Source organism: Anser brachyrhynchus (assembly GCF_964034855.1).
Source record: "Anser brachyrhynchus genome assembly, chromosome: 26".
NCBI lineage: Eukaryota > Metazoa > Chordata > Aves > Anseriformes > Anatidae > Anser > Anser brachyrhynchus.
Genome location: NC_137719.1, coordinates 4,487,802 through 4,504,545, shown reverse-complemented (window position 1 = coordinate 4,504,545; position 16,744 = coordinate 4,487,802). Strand labels below are relative to the sequence as shown.

The window sequence follows — 16,744 nt, the reverse complement described above, 5'->3', positions numbered from 1 at the left end:
ACCTGTGCAATCCTCATCCCCACATACAGTCTTGTTTACCTGTAAAGAATTACTTTACATCCTTTACCGTATATTGCATGATCAGACACAAGAAAACAAGTACATTTAGAATACAGGCGCATTTAATTTCACACAGCAATGAATCCCACAGCTTCACTACACAGTACTTTAAAAAAGTTGCTTCACCTGACACGTTTTCACCCACCCCCCTCAGAGTGGCACATGCAGCATCACCTCCAGCACGCTGGTGAGGTGGGAGCCGCTCTCTCCATCAAATTACCCAGCCTGGGTTGCAGCCACGTGCAGCAGCCAAGCCCAGCATCTCCAGAAGCAGCAAGGAGCCCTGCTGCAAGCACTGATGGTAACACGCTGACAAGGAAGAGAATTCCAGTTCCTGCTTGCTTTGCAGCTGGCACATATGGTTTTGCACCTAAGCAGGACTCCAAACTTTAAATCCTTGTATTAGTTTAATTCCTTGCATGCACACTGAAAGTTAACATCCATTCTACGAGCAGCTTTTGATCTCTACAGTAACTTGACAAATCTCAATAGACGGAAAATTGATGCCTAAGAAATCCTACACACCAAGAACATCAGCTTTGGCAAAGGCAGATGTTAAAGTGTAGATATATTGGGACTAATTCTCCGTACTTCACTGAAATGAGGCAATAGGAGAGTTGCTATCATCTAACATCTGGAAGCAGTAGGCTGAATGTTTGTCCTATAAATCTTAAGAAGGTTGGTCTTTAACAAAACACTTGCTGCAGAAAGGACATATATCGCAGGCTGCTCCAGGCCTGAGATGAACTGTAACACCTTAAATGTCTTTATTAATGTCTCAAAATAGCATGATTGATGAGAGCCCTTCCACAGCAGGTATTGGATTCCATTGAGAACAGCAGGCTGCTTCCTTTCAAAGAATTAATCTTTGTGAAATTTATCATGTGTGTCTGAGCAGCACGAACATCTCCAGCTCTAAGCTGTGGTTTTCTCTTCATTCCCCTTTAAAAAGGGAATCACCTTTTAAACAGGACTTTTTAAAAAGCAAATAGGACAAATGGCCAAAACATTACTTGGTGTCATATAACTCATGACTCAGGGTGAAATTTTTGATCAGTTTTCAATTTTACGTGAGTATAACAACTTGAAAAACAAAAACCAGGTTCCAAATACCCAAGCAACACTTTAATATCACCTAAGATTTTTCTTTTCACGGTACCCAGGAAGAGACGGGATTTCAAGGCAATCTTGTCTTTGCTGTATTTGTTCAAAAAAAAAAATACAATGTGACCTCAAGGCACGCACCTCTTATGTTAACCTCAGTATCTGCTTTATTTTCAGAAAAGCTGACTCTGCAGAAACCTTTGTTGAAACATTCCCAGCGGGTATTGTAGATTACACTGGGACAGCTGAAATGTCCTGCTGCCAAGACAAGCAATTAAGAAAAACTAACAGAAAAGGGTGAAAAAAGCAGCATCAAGAAACTTCACGTCAAGGTTAAAAATAATGGATGGATTAAATGGAACCACGCTCTGATTACCTCGTCCAGAGAATTGATGGCACTTGACTTCACGGTGTGGAGCGATAGATGAAGAATTACATAGATAAACACAGCAGGCTTATTTTCCCATAACATTTGTTTTGTTTTATGCATTAATCAAAAGCATGCGGACACTCAGCTGACAAATGGAAAATGTTTCCTAACATTTCTATTTTAAAGACCTACTTAATTGGCAGCAATTTTACCACAAAGCTCTTTCAACTCAGCCATGGTTAAAGGACCTCTTCTTTGCTAACAGCAAAAAAGCAACCTGCAGTACATCAATTGTTTGTAATTATTTTTTCCCCTGCCTGTAACAGCCTCCTAGCCTCTTACCAGAGGGTGGGATTTTAATTTTATTTCCACCTCTGAGCAGGCAGTGCCTGCAGGTGGAGAGTGCAGCCTGTGTAGAGTGATCATCAGGGAATGCATTCATTCACCCAGCAGCAAAGGGAAATAAAACTAAAGATCCTGGATGCAGAAACTCATGCAACCCCTCTGCAGGTAGTGTGTGTGACCAGAAATAAGTCATTTATCTGAATTACATCTGCTTTCCCTTGCCTATGAAAGGACAGCTACCCTACCTGCCTTTACTACCTCTGACTGAGGTTAGAAGTAAGGGCTTTACTCGTGTTGGGGTTGTAAATGCAAAGCACTGGTAGCAAATATTGTCCCAAGTCCCTGGCACTTCTTGAAAATATAGGTTGCCTTTTTTTTTTTTTTTTTTTTTTTTTTTTTTTTTTACTCTTAGCTGATTTTCCCATCAACAGATCCTTTTCCTTAGGAATTACTGGTTTTCTCCTTCCAACCACATCCTAACCTTGAAAGCAGACAGGTCAGTTTAATTTAAAGCCTCTGAAGTCAGTGTAGCATCTTATCTCACCCACCCTCAGATACTCTTCATCTCGCTGCATTTCTCCCACTCCATCTGAGCAAGGCAGAGATACAGCAATTCACCAGCTAAATGATGGCATCAGCACTTGTCCCCCATGCCGACAGGACAAATGACGTCACATTTTCACAGCCTGACCTTCCTAAACTCCTTACTGTACTCAGACTCCTAGGACAGCATTTCCTTCTCCCAGAAGGAAGGGGAAAGGGGTGAAGCAGCCTACTGTTTCCGAACCGTACATTAATGGAAAATGCTCTGCTTTGAAGATATGGGAAGACAACTTGATGTAAATTAATTCCAAATTATGTGTCATAAATTGTGGATGACTCCCCACCCACCCCAAGTTTTCTTCTGCATTGCAGTTGAATCCTTGCTATAACTCGTTACACTGCTGCCTGCAACTCCAGGCAGCCCACTCCAGCTGCTCATTTAATTATGAATATTCTTAATGGGATTTAGAAACAATGCATTTTAATGAGGTTAATTATGAATAACCAAATATTAATTCTGAAAAATGCACACAAATATTTTAATATTTTAAAGTTCATGAATGCAGCTGTACAGTGTATTCCAGAACGCCTAACAGACAGCAAAGTACGCAGGACAAAAATCAACATTTTTCCTTCTAAATGTTCTTCTCTAACTAGGCAGCAAACATTATTACCCCCCTCTGCACAGGGCCTGGAGTCCTACCAAATAAAGAGTCCACAGAAATAGCACAGTCTAATCTCTCTTGCTGTAAAATGCATGATTTGAAAATGAGTATACTCATTAAATCTTCAGACATTAAGTTTACCTAAATGTTTCCTCCTAGATTTTTCCTGTTTCATTTTTCACATGCACATCATATTTACATCAGTCTTTACTATACTAGAAACAAATGCTCATTTATAGTAAAAGCTATGATACTGAAGTCACTGAAAGGCACGGAAAGATGTGGGAGGAGAAAACCATGGAAGCTTCAAAGTGATGTGTACAAAATTTGAAGATAGAGATTTATTTTTAAGCAGATTTTTATTTTATTTTTAAAGGTACATTTGTTTATACTGTGGAAATTCTCTTAAATTTCATGTATGTATAATACTTCTATTTCATACCTTGCTGTAAAGACACCATCAACGTCCCCTGTCTTTGCAGAGAACTGGGAAATCAGTCAGGCCGAAGTAGGTGACTCCCTTGCACCAGTTCCACTCATTCACAGAGTTTGTCTGAAGTAGGATCCAGATAAAGAAAAATTGTCTGGATCTCTGGTTTCCTTCCAGCTCGATGGGCTGAATGAAAGAATTCAAGCATCTCATGCTGGCTTTGCTGATTACCTGATTTAATATCCAAACTTTTTCTTCCCTGATCTCTTTTAAAAAAGCAGGTAATTTTAGATTATATTTTACATGTGATAAAAGATTATAACCTTTTACTTTCCTATTTCATTAAACTGCTTTAAGTATGCTAATGCTATAAAACACTATAATATTATGCTAGACATTTCCACAAAGTAAGGAAATGTCACCCAGAGGGCAACTGCAGGAAGTTTGCTACATGCACCACATCAAGAAACCTGCAAAATCGTTGTTGTTCCCCAAATGAGGGTCTCCAAAGAAATAAGTGCCAGAGTAATAAACTATTTATTGAGCTAGAACTGAAATACAGACATCTCAGCCCCTGAATGACAAGCCAGCAAGGTCAAAGCTGTGTACAACCCTGATGACAGCTATTTTCTCTCTGACACAGGAATTTCTAGCATTGAAACCAAATTAATGTGAGAAACAACCCAGCAATGACACTTACTCCTAAGCTCCTACTAACTACCCACTCTATTTGCATGCGGTTAAATAGTGACACTTCGCTACTATCACTGCAGAGATGTTTTTACATCCAACCAGGATTTAGACTGGCAGGAAACTGAAACCAAATGCTGCAACACATTACTAGGACAGTACTCGCCTTTGTCCTACTTTTGGGTACTCTTGACAAGCTCTTGAAGGTTGAAGAGATCTGTGTTAGACAGAAGGTCCAGCCTTATGTACAAGAAGAGATGAATAATAAGCATTGGCACTGCGGCAAGATAAAGTCTCAGTTGCAGGAACAAAACCTTTGCATATTGCAATGTTGTCAAATACATTAAATTATTCCGTGAAAGTTCTCTCACTTGTAAGCAATCTGGCAATTTGTTAAAATTACCATGCAAAGTTGACCTAGCATGTTCAGCCAGTGAAGTCACATTCCTCCTTCCTAAGTTTCATTCTGTTGTACGCCGATTTCACTTTAAATTCAATTATACCTACTAAGTACCAACCCGCAAGTCCCTACCGTATGAATTAGACTAGGCAAGACTGGCTTCATACAGCGCTAAGCACAAAAAAAATCACGTTCTAACAAAGTTATAGTGAATATCAGAAACCATTAGATGCTGGAGAAACTACATGCATCTAGTAAGCTAGCTTTTTCTTTTTTTTTTTTAAAGCTAGCTCAGCTATCCTTGCTTGGCACTGCATTGTGCTGTGCAGACAATAGCCCCTTTGTCTGCAGGGCATCAGGAAGAACAATCATCCCTGCTAGCAAGGAAAATGAAGGCAACCTCAAAGACGGATTGAGCCAATGGGAGAAATAGATGCAACCCTGCTGAAGACAAGTATCAATTGTGAATTTTGTTGCTATGTTGGCTTTTTTTCCTTTTTCTTCCGAGATTGAACTGTTTTCATTGTAAGAGTAGAAATACGTGAAAGACAGGCGCTCTGTGCAAAAATAAGTAACGTTTTGAAGATGTGGACAAATTAGATGACTTCCCATTGCATTTTATTTATTTATTTTTAATATAAAAAAGAACAAATTCTCTGCATTGAAAAGGATTTAGGCCAAGCGGGTTATGAGGCAGTTCTTTACGACAAAGTCATTGCAATTGGAAGGTTAGTCAGCTAAAACTTCAGTTCAGGGGAATGGCTTGCAGTTTTTGCAGACAGTCCTGCTTCTTTGAGAGATGGTGCAGTAAAATATCAGGCATAACTAACAATTGATTAATGCTCTCTTTCTGGAGCTAATTTTAGCACATTGTAAATACATCAGGGATATTTATAAAACAACACATTACAAACAAAGGCTTAGTGTAAGCCACATCGTAGGAGGAAACCATTCTATCAAATGCTGGAAGTGACAGGTAGTTTAGAACAAAGCAGTTGCTCAATAACGATGCTTAAAATCAAATTACGGCTAGAAATGAAAGCAAGTTATATTCCTAGCTGAAACTACAAAATAAATGTGCTTCAGCATTTAGCTCTGCAATTCATTTTTATTTTAGTTTTGATTTTAATATCTCCTTGGCCACCTCGAGGGCCATTTCCCACATTCACCTATGCCCTTCACGTGACTTCAAGACCAACCAGCTCACAGTACAATTTCTATTATTATTTTAAAGCAGTATGATGCGTTCTAACTCTTCTCTCCAGTGCTTCCTACTGATGTTTGGATTACATTGCAAATATTTACATCAAACAATAACCCTGAATTATATTTCATATTTTCCAGCAGTTCTGGGGTAACTAACACTCATACAAGATCGTTTTTCCTCTAGTCTTGTTAGATTTTCAATTTGCTCACATTTAATAACAGGACAACAATCCATTAGGGATGAAGTTAAAGTGACTGCCATTAGTTATTTATTGATTTACTATACCGAGGAACAGAATATGAGAAATAGACTTTTTGCTTTCCACTGGCCCATAAAATTGCCGTAATAATCTGAAACAACATCGCTTGAAGCTTTTATAAATTCCTCAGCTATTCTGAAGCAGAGAATCTTCCCCATCTCATTTTGTCAATGAGCAGTTCAAAGGAAGCTGTATCCATTTGTTACCCACTTAACATCTGCCAATGCTGAGTATATACATGAATATATACATCTTAAGATGACCAGAGAAAATCATTCTTGCTATATCACAGGCAATGCAGGACACAACTTGAAAAGGTAACTAAAAAGATCTGTTCCTATTGAATCAGGTTTTTCATTATTCACCACTAACGAGCTTTTCACATAATTAATTATACCTACTATAATTATTTTATACCACATCAATATTAATGCAAGGAAAACCAGTCACTATTTTGACTTAGATGATGATTCAAATCTGTGCCACTGACAAAGTAAATAAAAGCTCCTTTGCCATTTACCTTCACTGTTTCAAGATCCTTTCTCAAATAGCAGCTGGCCTGTTTCCTCACCTAGCCTGTCAATGAAAGTTTAGCCATAGCTATTTTTCTTTTTATTTTTTTAGCCCAAGGGAGTTTTACAATCATGCCCTAGTGAAAAACATCATTATTAAACATCCCTAGTACTTAACGTGCGTTTTATGGGGCATGAAAGTTGCATAAAGCAGTACAAGCAAAATTAATGTTGAACATGTTGATAAGCTGGTTATGAAGAACATCAAACACTTAATCATGCGATTAATAATTATTCCAAGCACATCATAAGATAGCACAGCATTTATAATCTCTCTCCCTAAACTAAACGCAGCTCTCCCCTGCACTCCCCTTTCATCTTCCGAGCCTTTAGGGGAGAACTCTTCCCTGTGCAGTGTGTTTGTGTAATGCCCACGGGCACCTTAGGTCTCACTTTTTCATCTGCATTCACTGGGGTCCCCAGTCCATCTCAAGAGCTTTTTTTTTTTTTTTTAGCACTACTTCCTTCCCTAGCCCAATTCTGTTAAAGTCAAAGCTTTGCCCGTTGAGACAAACCAAGGAGCTGGATATTTAGGGAACATGGGAGCACTGGAAATTTGCAGAGCCTCTTAGTGCAGATGGTAACTGCAGTCCTGAAGCACCATCTCGTAGCCTTCCACATGATTTATTCTGGAATAAGTCAGACGATTCAACAGGAGGTGAGGTACAAGATCTTGCAGGCTCATAACCAAGTGGAAGTGCCACTGTTGGACTCCGGAGCACATCAGCATGACGTTGCAGGCTGCCTCAGCCATAAAAAATGTCATTCTGCCTTGTTCGAGGGGGACAATCCCCTGCAGATGCGCACCTCCTCCTCAAAATAAACTGATCATTAAACTGTAGTAGCTCCGTGGTTTTGTAAAACACGTATTAGGGACTTGCATCACAAGCTACCTAGACTTCCCTTGTATTCTGAACGAGTCCTGATGAAGGATCTTATTTAAAATGTAAAAGTTACTGGACAGAGCAGTGGCTCACACTTACTCATAAAATCAGTGGAGAAAATGTTCATTTGGTACATTATTACAGTGCTCCAAAGATAAACTTGCTCAGGACACAAAGGAATTCAGCAGATTCTGAGGAAGCCAATTAGTTATTTCTGGAGATTTTCCAAGCTTATCAGAAAAAAGGAGTCAGGACTCAATCTTATTCAAAGGCACATCCCAGCTGAAGTTTTCAGATGTTATCATCATTTACTTCCTTAATGAGACAATATTTGTCTGGAAGGAACACAAAGTTCTAGGCGGCCTGAATTTCTCTGCAAGCGTCCTTTTCGAATCGATCACCGTAACGAGAGGCTGCACGCAGAGAACCCTGCAGGCGGACACTGCAGGGCAGAAGCTGACCCCTGTCCTCTGATGTGCTGACTTGGGCTGCTGGAGGTTTGGTTTCATGGGCTTGGCTCGCCACCGCGTTGCATCGGCATAATTGAGTCACGCCAGCCAAGCCCAACTAATGCGAGAGCAGCTAGGCCTGTCTCGATTAAGACAACGTGAAAGTCAGCCAGAAGGAAAAAAATACGAGCTCAGCTATTCAGTTAATAACTAAGGAAGCTTAGCTGTAGCACAGCAGCTCTTGCCAATCCATATTCCAGACATCATTCCCAACACTTCATACCAGATGCATCGATGTTATTCAGAGTAGAATCCACGCGTTCTCGCAGGCATTTAACCTTGCTGAACCACAGCTATATCACTTCACATCACCTTTTTCCAAAGATTTTTTTGACACTAGGTTTCCTTTTGATCCTGAATTTTTGACTAGATTCAAATTAATCTATTAGGCTGTAATCTAAAACCACCATTAAAACAAAATTAATAGCGTGCACAAATGAAGTTCAAGGATCAAGGTCTATGTAATCTTGTTGCACTAAGATGTTAAGCCCTAATAACCATTAAACCAAGAGTACCAGCCCAGAAAATCCCAAATATTTTGGCATCAATTGACCAAGCAATTTAAGAGGCAGTACTGTTTTAAGATGACTTGCCCTTGAATTGACAATACAGAGGCCGAGCTTTACATCAGCTATTTCAGTGGAACATGCTTGTTACAAGCACTGCAGTGATGAAATCAGAGTGCAGTGTAACCACAAATTAATGTCACTTCCAAAACAATCAGCCAGCATGGGACATTGCTGTGGCTTGGCTAAAGCCTTGAACTGAAGCAGCGAGCCCTGGCTTTTGTCCCTGCACGCTGTGTTGCTCGGGACTAGCTTTAACCTTTTCCTTTCAACCCCTCTCTCTGCTCAGTCCTGCAGTTGCTTGTGTCAGGGACTGTCTGCACAGAGGCGAGCTCAGCTGGGGTCTTACTGCTTGATGTTTGGTTCTGGCCTGACTGTACAAGAACTGCTCTACGTGTTAATAGAGCTACCTGCTAGGGGACTGAGTCCAGGGAGAAAGTTTTCTTTAATTATTTTTCACCTCTAGAAATGCAAATAAAATCACATGCTAAAAGTCATTCTGGTTGCAATGGTGAGTTGCTAAGAAAAAAAAAGCAGTCAAGTGACTGAAGCAATAGCAACCACAGCCCGATGCTATCATTTGGCACAATTCCCCTCTTTGCCCTGCAGAGCATCAGTGCAGGCTATTAGGAGCATGGAAGGGATGGCCACACCACCTCAAGAATTGTGATGGTGTGTGCTTTCCAGATTCATATACCAATCCTCAGGGGCTGGGACAGGGTCTTACTGTCCTTCAGATTTTAACTGAGCACATTCCAACCACCTCCTTTATTGCTTTTTTTCTTTTTAATGGCATCCTGTCAGCAGAGTTGATCTCTATGCCAAGGAAAAAACAATCTCACAGATTTACTTATTTATGTGTCAAACTGTTCTCATTCCTGTTAAACAGTTCTTGAAGCAAAATGATTAAACCCTGGAGTTTGGACCTGGATTACAACGTGGAAAGACAGCACTAAGCTTACATGGAATTTGGGATTTCTTTGGTATAATTTTTATTTCTAAGCTCTGTGGCTGTTTTTACCTTGTAAGTGAGCAGGGCTGGAAGTCAGCCCCACAGCAGCTCTGGGTATAAGCTGGCTTTTTTGCCTCTCTGCTAGCTCAGTCAACTCTAAATTTAGTTATAATTCCACATACGAACTTAAGAGGGAGGCTGAGTACATAAAAAAGCTCAAGATCCTGGGATGAGATGGCTGCTTAATTCCCCTCTGTGCATCATGTATGCTCAGGACACATCTGCAAACTAGGAGCCCTGCCTTCAGATGATTCTGAAATGTCAATTTTCAGTTCCTACTGCACCTTGGCTTTGCCAAATACAACTCACAGGGGCAAGAGAGACTGAATTAATGTTCCATTATTGTCAGAGAAGCATTGACTGACCTGTCAGAGCTTGGAAATGGCCGATAAGAACAGTATTGTGACTTGGAATACAGAAGTCCCTTAGTAGAAGGTTTAATAATAGCCACAGCACACTAATTGGGAGAAAATTACCCATTACTTGTTAATAATCTCATCAGGTCCTTAATGCTGTATGTGTTGGTATAATATCTTTTTGGGCACATTCAGCCCAATGGCCCTCAGCACTGAAAGCTGCTTTGCATTTGTAAGAGGAAGGTACTTTAATTAATGAAGTTGCATAATATGAAATGGAAAAGAAAGTCACACAGAAATAAAAGCAAATACAAATGCTTCCCAGCAGGGCTCAGAGCACCAGGTGAGTCCAGGCACTTTATTCTAATTGCATCAATTAAACAGGTGCTGCAAAATTAGATGATCCATATTAATTGTAGGTCAAACTTACCCAAAGCCTGGGAGTCCCATGACTCTTACTCAAATCATAGCGTGAAGCCTTAAGGGGGAAAACTAAAAAGAGATATGGATTGTTGCAGGGACTGCAGATCTACAACCCTAGCACTTTTCACAGCCCCAGAACTGAACTAGCAGAAAGGCTCATCCACCTGTGTGCAGCATCAGTGGCTTTGATCTGCAGAGGGAGTAAAGGTCTTCAAGAATTTGCCTACTTGAACTCCAATACCTGTGTGCTTGCTGGCTGAATAAAGGCTCTGTAAGAGCACGTAGATTGGGATAGGACAAGTGTTGTGAGTATATGTAGTCCTTGTGGCAATCTGCTTTCAGCTTGCAGGCTGACAGAGTTTAGTGGTCTCTGTTTAACCCTTCAGGGAGGAGCTTCACACATTAAGCTGCCTCAAAAATGATCACTTGCTCTCGATAAAAACCCAGAGGCAGCTCCAGTTCAAGTATACCAGCAGATCTGTAGCATATGTAGGGTAAAGCATAAATATAAAACCACTTCTGAGAGAGCGCTTATTCTGTTGCTTCGCTATGATAGTATCCCTACTTGCTCTGCAACAGGGTAGCCAGCCTTTCAGTAGTATATTTTGGTCCTGGTTTTAGAAGAGGAACTCACCATGCTTCCGCAGCTGATATCAGATACAAGATTGTATGAAGCCAATAATCAATATGAAGTGGTTTGCTCCAGAGAGGTTATGAGCACCGAATATATCAGAACAGCTTCAAAGGAATTAAACACCGTGAGTCACACCACCTTCACGCCGTGTCTGCAGGTCCCAGTGATTTATATAATTCTCTTCAACAAGCCACGTGAGCACGGTACCATTTTATCTTCTGCTCCACATGAGCATTAATTCCTCTACTAAGTGGGTTTAAAAGGGGTAATCATTCTGCACAAATGTGAGGGCAGCTATAGATGCACACAGTGCCCAGAAGAGCCCAAAATTTGCTTCCTGGGCCTCAGAAGCAGTTACCTTGCAAAGTGGAAAGCGCTGAACCTTGGCTCAACCACTTTCTTCCCAATTTGAAACCATGGACAAAAATAACCTGAAAGTAGCTGCGTGCTAATGGAACTGAGAGGAAAAATTGATCCAGACAGATCAGATTACTCGCTAGTCAGAATTCCTTGGAATTACAACGTGCTTAAATAGAAACATTTTTCAACAAGGCTACAAATCCACTTATCACCATTTTAAGACTTTTCCCTTTTTTTTTTTCTTTAGAGCACTGACACGAACAAGCAGGAACATCCCTGTGAGAAAGTTGCACAGGGCCTGACAGCCTTGTCAGGCTAAAAACCCTTATTCCTTGCTCATCCTCATCCCAAAAATCTTTTCCTCTTTTGTATCTTTTCCTCTTTTGTTACCCAGATCAGTAATAACTACATCCCCACTCAGAACTAATACTTTCCTGGGCTCACTGTTGCTAGAAAACTACGTAACTAATCCTTACCTTTAAGTGTAGGAATCTTGCTGAAGGACTTAAAGTAATTAAAGACAGATTCCTGATTGATCTAGGCATAGAGAAGCTACATCAAGGTACCAACTTTTGCCTTCCTGCTCTTCTGTTACTGGCATGTAACGTGCAATGCATCGCAAGCAAAGCATATTAATGGCTTTTGTACAAGATCACTTTCAAGACTTCTACTCCCCTCCCCCTCTGATCCATAATTAGGAAAAAAGAGGTTAGAAAAATGTATTAACAATTCTGTAGCAGATCGTTCACTGTCAACTTTTGATGTCATACTGAAATTTCCAGAAGATGAAAAAAGCAAGAATAAAGTAAGTGTACTGCACTCATAATAGGAGAGAAACTTAAAACTATTTGTCTCCTTATAGGACGGAAAGGTTATGGTTTTTAGAAGGATTTTTTTCCCCACTGTCCTTCTACACAGCTTTCTATTCCAATATACTTCAGAATTTAGAATTATGTCCTAATTTGTTCTCTAAATGTCATTTTTGCTGCATTCAAGCCTTGGAAGGTGTTCAAGTCAGGAAAATAATAAAAGAAAGCACTTATAGTTATCTCTAGCAGAAGATAAGTCCGCGACCAACTCCTCAAAGACAGACCGTTATGTCCACGGGAAGTTAATGGGACTCTGCAGGGGAACAAAGGCTTCTCTGGACAGTGATGCAAGCACACCACCATTCATGTGATGGAAAAGCACCGTTCGGTACTGGGCTTTGGTTAAGGAAAAGCCATCCCATCTAGCTTTGATTTATTATTTATCCCACTATAAGCATAGCAGCATCTCTCCGCAGTTTAAATCTGCATTTAACAGCAGGGAAAGATACCAAAATACCTCACCAGATAATCAATACTGCTGCAATAAAACATATTAAGACCTACTTATCCCACAGACTGACATGAAAACACCCAGATTCTCCTGTACGGTCTGTGCATGAGCACGTACATGTTTATTGTGCCCAGATTCAGGCACCCAGGTGCAGAGTTCTTGGCCCATCCCGAGTATTTAGGTCACCAGGATGCAGGCTTGGTTTTGCAGCTCGTTGAAAGGCCACAGATATTCACCAGGTAGGGTACAGTCCTGGCACTTCTCCTGCACACCTTCCATACTGGAAAATAATGGCTTTGCATTAGAAGGGAAATGCTATTTACACTGTGCAAAAGCTCCCCATGGGAAAAAAATGATTTTTTTCCAACAGGAAGCGTGACCTGGACGCTAAATGAGAGTTGTATTTCCAGAACTGCCTCTGACCTGCAGAATAACCCTGAGCAAATCCCTCAAATTCCTTGTGCAGCAGCTTTCTTCCTCTTCCAGTCTCTGCCCATCAGCTCTACTTAAACCACAAGCTGCACGCCTGATGTCTCTACCTCACTCCATTTTTAGATGGCCCACAGGGGAGCTATCATCCAAATTCCCGTTCCATGAGGGAGAAATCTTTAAGGTTTCCAACATACCTGAAAAAAACCTACAAGTGAATGCTACTATTCCCAGCTGCTTTATTCACATCCTTAGAGGCAATCTTCGTCCCAAGGTGCAATGTGGTAAAAATTAAGGTTAATTCCACTGAATTACACCAATGTATAACCAGGCTCAGAATCGGGGAGCTCAAATTTAGTTTTACCCTAGGAAACATCAGGCATAATTCCGCTGAGTCCAGTATAATTAAAATATTTTAAAAATAGCACAAGGATGTAAGAGAGACCCTGAGGTTGTAAAAAGCACAGGAAATAGAAGAATTCAGAAAAATATCTTAATACATGGACAGGGAGTAGGGGGGTTGGTATTAACGTGGGTAGGGCCTGCTTGGGAGACAGGGGGCAGAAGCAAGAAGTGGTATTTTTTGTACAGGCTAAGCAATGTGGGGCAAATTCTTTTGTAGAAGTAGGTGGAGCAACTCTGAAGCCAGTGGGAAAGTGTTATTAGACAGCTGTGCAACCAGGCTCTGAACCTGGCCACCAGTTCTGCTGTGAGAGCTCTTGTTATCAGATACCAGTTTCATTTTTCCTTTCTGCACCATCATCAGCTTTCAGCTTCCTTCCTTCTCTCTCTCTGCTGGCTTTCTGAATCCCAGTCAACACTGCATTAGCAAATATATATTATTGGATTATATAAATTCTCTACACACAAGACATGGGAGGGTTTTTTCTGATGAAGAGAGTGGCATTTTGACAAGAGCGTCTGCAGAGCCATTTTAATGTTTCTTAGGATTGCCATTTGAGAATAATTTTCTCCTAGTACAAAGAGGGGGAGGGTGGAAGGAAAGAAACAACTGCAGCACTGTTGATTGTGGGCATAATCTGCAGGCTGATGTCAGATCTGCTCATGCTGACCTAGATGTCCCAATGGACTTTCTAATTCATGCTGCAGATACTGCAGAGATATGGGTGGGGTTTTCTATATGGGGAGAAAAAAAAAATCTACGGGAGAATGAAGAGATTTAAAGATATAACCACACTGCCCAGCCAGAGAGCTCACAGGTCTGCTGTGCCTTGGGGAAAGTTACTTAAATTGGACCTGTATGATGCAGATTCGTTTTAAAAATCATTCTAGAGGTATTTTTGATTCCTATTTCACATGGTTCAAATTTAATTGGTAGCATTTAGCACACAAGAAATACAACAGAGCCTGCTTACATGCTATAGCAACCCCACACACACATGCCTTCTGCAAAGAAGGACAATCTTGCCAGAGTTCTTTCAGGCATTCGTGTATTTTTCATTTCTTGGGTGCCTTTTTTTCTTTTGTTGTTGTTTTTTTTTTTTTTTTGGCTTTACCCAAACAATGGTTATACAAACAAGCTGTGTGAGCACAGAGCTATCAACTACAGCTGGCAGGTCAGGGTCAGCCTATCAGACCCTAAGGTATATGCTCTCTCCTCAAAATATCTTTGCCCAGAACTAGCAAATTAGGAGAATGATTAACATGATTAACATCCAACTTTGCTTGTGTGATTGGCTCAAATCTTTCCACATTCTGGGGTACAGATGTGGATGGCGCATTCAGTGCCTTGGGTGCAAAGCAATCGTGTTTCCACCCCCTTTATAAACATTACCCTCCTGCCATTTCGCCTGGATTCACAGTGGTCTTCACAGACTTGAACTTCACAGTTGAAGAATTCAAGAATTGAACTTCACAGTTCAATTGGCCCCCCAAAACCCAGGCTGTCTAGGCCAGATCTAGCTGTTGGTCCACTAAATCCATTGACCAGTTGGCAGATTTAGCAAAAAAAAGCGCTTATTCCTTCAAGTTCATTTGGCAGAGATGCAGGATCACATTACAACACCTACTCTGAGACTACAGGCATAAGCACAACCCTTGTGACATCTTGCAGAATCTTTCCAGCTGTACTTTTACACAAATTAGAGGGACACAAGTGTCCTTAGCTAACCAGAAACCTCCATTTTTTTTTTTAGGGACTGCATTTCCTGAAGTCTCCTATGCAAGTTGAACACAGCTTCTAGGCTCCTCCAGCAGTGACACCTCATCAGGCCCTTTGGAAAAACAAAGCAGAACCCTCAAACAAGCTCAGTCTTGGCTACTTACCAGATATCCTGCCCAGGACTTGGTCCCCAGGTGATGAATCACGCCAGTCACTTACCTAGAGCAATTTTTGGAAGACAAAACAAGGTCTCTCTAGCACAGAGTAAGGACTCCTGTGGGTAAGTGACTCCTGGCCTTAAAGTCTCTTTTCCCCATCTCCCCTCAATTGCTTACTTCTGTTCTATACAGATCATATTTCTCTCCCTTCTTACCCTTCGTTTTCCTGGGCTAAGTAAGCAGGGATTTCACTAGCGCAGTTTAAGACTGAAGCTTCCCCATAGAGCCAGACCCCATTCCCCTGATTTACTTCGTAGCCCTTCTCCAAACCTTCTGCATTTGGTTTATGGGGCGAAATGAAAGCAGTACGCCATGAATATCAGTGACTGCGGGGCACGGTGCAGAATGTGTCAGCACAAAGTCCCGTCAGTTTCAGAAGGCACCGAATGAAGTTTTTAGCCCTCTAGGAACTCGACTGGCAGCCAAAGGCATCGCCAGTAAAGATAAGAGCAGGTAAGCAGAGTTCGCTCCTTCGCCCTCAGGCAATGTCAAGTTCCCATTCCTCACTTGCTGGATTGGTGTTCCAGTTAGAACCATGCGTTTTGATTTATTTATTCATTTTACATTTCCACTGGCACCACAAGACCCTAAGTGAGCACTGATTTGCACCAATGCAGAGGCATTGCACAGCCTTCAGAGCTTCATGGTCAGGCACCAAGCTCGGTGTTCATTTCCCCCAACAGACCACTATCTACCACTTGTGACTGATCCGAATCCACAAGAATTTATTGGCAGGACTTTGCGGTGTTAATAACTGCACAGCGCTAATTATAATAACTAACGGGCTGACCCCACGCTGCCTTTGTGTTCCCAGTAAATTCTACCATCACTGTGGTTTTAGTGCACATAAATCCGCACTGTTTTCAGAGACAAAACAATGCAGAGTGCGAGCAAAGAAACAAATCCACACTAAAATATAATGAGGGGGAAAAAAAAGAGTAAATACTAATAGCAAATCCCCAGCATCAAATAAAAAACACTCCTTTAGAGCAAACAGAATATCTTTACAAGCTTAAGCACTGCAGGAGCGCTGTTATTCAGCATAGTTTATTGTGACAGATGTTTGCTGAGATACTGCTGGAATGATGCAGCAGGTACAAAACATGGTCAGAGTAAACCAGCCTGCTTCTCCAGCCTGCTCACTTTCTGGGCCTTAGATGAGGTATTTTGAAAATTAGAGCTATAATGATGATTGCAATTAAAGCAGCTGAGGTGATTGCTCACTGCCTCTAAGATTGAACCAGGTTATTTCTGATGTCTGGATTT

The 16,744-nt window shown here is 41.0% G+C and overlaps 1 long non-coding RNA gene across 5 annotated transcripts in view; it reads right to left on the bottom strand.

Annotated features, from left to right (window-relative positions):
• The window catches only part of LOC308183101, a 171,855-nt gene that overhangs the window by 117,507 nt on the left and 37,604 nt on the right, over positions 1-16,744 (bottom strand). Inside the window, exon 3 of one of the 5 annotated variants that reach the window (XR_013942264.1) lies at positions 5,203-8,117. The exons of 2 other annotated variants lie outside the window; for them this stretch is intronic. This is a non-coding gene — a long non-coding RNA (uncharacterized lncRNA). Of the gene's footprint in view, positions 1-5,202; positions 8,118-12,619; positions 12,990-14,736; positions 15,373-16,744 lie in introns of those variants that run through there. 2 more of the 5 variants (XR_013942269.1, XR_013942261.1) reach the window with 2 other exon arrangements.